Raw genomic sequence first — 3,258 nt, 5'->3', positions numbered from 1 at the left:
ATACTTACAATAGGAGTTTTTATGTAAAAGATGTTATCATGAAAGGAATTTTCAAAAAAAGACGTTTTCATAAAAAGGGACGATTTCATTAAAAAGGGGGACAGGGCTGTTTGTGTGACAGACCGAAAGGGTCCTGTAGGAATTAAAATGAAAATACAAAATTTAAATTACAAATCAGACCATAATATCACAAAAAACACTAGGGAAAGAGTACAATAGCATGTAAGTTATTAACAAATAGAGCTGGTAATGCAAGAAAGAGTACATAGAAAATACAGACTGGTACATAATGTGTATGGATCATATTATAGAACAGTATGTAATTCTAATTCTTCATTTAGGCCATAAGGGTCCAAGGTATCGAGAGTGTAGATCCAAAAGGTCTCTCTCTAGCAGAGCCGCTTATAGTGCTCTGCCTGGTGGAGACCCCGATATGGATTCAATAACCCACACTCTCCTGTGACTGCATTCCATGCTATTGCCTGGGACTGTCTTCCAGCACTCCCCACATTTCCCCTCTCTCATCCGTAAACAATGAATGGCTTCCTTTCATTCCATTCACTGCTTATAACTGCTGCTAGCTGTGATTGGTCACATGTACAGACTGGGCCAATCGCAGCCCATCTGTAGTATGTGATCAACTATGGCCAATTACAGCTGATCACAACAAAAGTTACTGGATTGAATCAGTTTCATTCAGAATAAATGCTTGCTTATACCAATAAAATTTGTTTGTATAGGGTATCATAATATGTAAAAAAAAAAAAAAAAAAAATTCCAGATCCCTTGCCCAAAGTAGTACGTTACTATGGTAACATTGTATTGCTCTGGTCACAGGAGTATAAAAAAAAATCATAAAAAATGTAATAAAAAAAAAAAAAAAGATTTTTTTTTGTTTTGTTTAAATGTAATGTCACCAGTCAATGTCCCTGATCACCGCACCAGTTATATGATGACGCTGTACTTCATTGATGACAATATGTAAAGAAAAAAAGTGGAATTTTTTTTTTAATTTCTTCATTTTCCACGAAATTATGATAACTTCAAAAAAACTCGCCGTGCCTCTTACTGAATACCTCAGACTGTAATTTTCCAAAATGGGTCATTTGCATTGTATATGTACTGTCTTGACATTCTTGGGCCTCAAGAACTGAGATAGGCCGTCAGTACATCAAGATTTATCAATTTTTACGTACAGTTAGGTCCATATATATATATATATATATATATATATATAAATAAATGGACACAGGTATTTACCAAATCATATTCAAACTATAGTTATATAATTGAATCAAAAGCTGTTTCATGGCCAGGTGTGGGCTACTCCATTATTTTTTCATCAATTAAGCAGGTAAAAGGTCTGGAGTTGATTCTAAGTGTGGTATTTGCATTTGAAATCTATTGCTGTGAACCTACATCATGTGTTCAAATGCAAGTGAAACAGGCCATTGTAAGGCTTAAAAAATTAAACAAATCCATCAGAGAGCTAGCAGCAACATTAGGAGTGGCCAAATCAACAGTTTGGTACATTCTGAGTAAAGAAGAATGCACTGGTGAGCTCAGCAACATAAAAAGGCATTGACGTCCACGGAAGACAACAGTGGTGGATGATCGCAGGATCCTTTCTATGGTAAAGAAAAACCCATTCACAACATCTAGACAAGTGAAGGACATTCTCCAGGAGGTGGGCTTATCATTGTCAAAGTCTACAATCAAGAGAAGACTTCACAAAAGCAAATACAGAGGGTTCACCACAAGGTGCAAACCATTCATAAGCCTGAAGAATAGAAAAACCAGATTAGACTTTGCCAAAAAACATCTTAAAAGCCAGACCAGTTCTGGAAAAGCATTCTTTGGACAGATGAAACTAAGATTAATCTGTACCAGAATGATGGAAAGAAGAAAGTGTGGGGAAGGCTTGGAACAGCTCATGATCCAAAGCACACAACGTCATCTGTAAAACATAGTGGAGGCAGTGTGATGGCATGGGCATGCATGGCTTCCAGTGGCACTGGGTCATTGGTGTTTATTGATGGTGTGACAGAAGACAGAAGCAGCCGGATGAATTCTGCAGTGTTTAGAGATATACTGTCAGCCCAGATTCAGGCAAATGCAGCAAAGTTGATTGGACCCCGCTTCACAGTACAGATGAACGATGATCCAAAACACACTGCAAAGCAACCAAGAAGCTTTTGAAGGAAAAGAAGCGGAATATTCTGCAATGGCCGAGTCAATCACCTGATCTCACCCCAATTGAGCATGCATTTCACTTGCTGAAGGCAAAACTAAAGGCAGAAAGACCCACAAAGAGCAACTGAAGACAGCTGTAGTGTAAGGGATTTCCGGCAAGACGAACCGCAAATCGGAAATGCGCGATCACACGCGCGCATGGCGAAGATTGGCGCCAGATGGCCTATTTAAGGAGTGTCTCTGTTCATGTTCAGTGCTGACTGGTCTTCAGCTTCCCCCTGTATGATTCCTTTGTTGCTGACCCAGCTTGTTCCTCACCTTACTCTGATTGCTCTCCTGATACTGGTTCCTAACTTCGGCTCTGCTACTGACCTTGGCTTTTCCTCCTGATTCTGTACCGCGCTGCCCAACTGTTGATGACCCTGGCTTTTCCATGACACTGCTCCTGTCTTGTCCTCACTACCTACCTTGCTCTGCTGCACATCTGGCAATCTACCATACCTGCTCTGCCTGCTACTCCTGTGCAAAAATCAGAGGATCTTCAGCCTTCCAAGGTATTCATCTGCAAGAGCTGCACACAACAACTACTGGCACTCTTGTTCCCCTGGGTCCTAGACTCCGTTTCAACCTCAGCGGGGTCAGGGCTAGTGACACAAGTGAGGCCGACCTCGTCAATTCAGTCTCCCATCAGGAATGTGACATGTAGTTAGAGCCTGGCAAAGCATCAGAAAGGAGGAAACACAGTCTTTGGTAATGTCCATGGGTTCGACTTCACGCAGTCATTGGCAGTAAAGGATTCCCAACAAAATATTAAAAGTGAACATTTTATTTATGATTATATTCATTTGTCCAATTACATTTGAGGCCCTGAAAATGGAGGGACTGTGTATAAAAATGGTTGCGGTTCCTAAAATTTCTACTTGATATTTATGTTCAACCCCTTGATTTAAAGCTGAAAGTCTGCACTTCAAATTAATTTGGATGGTTTTGTTTTAATTTATTCTGGTGACTTACAGAGCCAAAAGTATGAAAATTGTGCCTGTGTCCAAATATATATGGACCTAA

The sequence above is a fragment of the Staurois parvus genome, unplaced genomic scaffold (genome assembly GCF_062004578.1).
Source record: "Staurois parvus isolate SC_StPar_1 unplaced genomic scaffold, SC_StPar_1.0 ptg000101l, whole genome shotgun sequence".
NCBI lineage: Eukaryota > Metazoa > Chordata > Amphibia > Anura > Ranidae > Staurois > Staurois parvus.
This window is presented reverse-complemented; position numbering follows the sequence as displayed.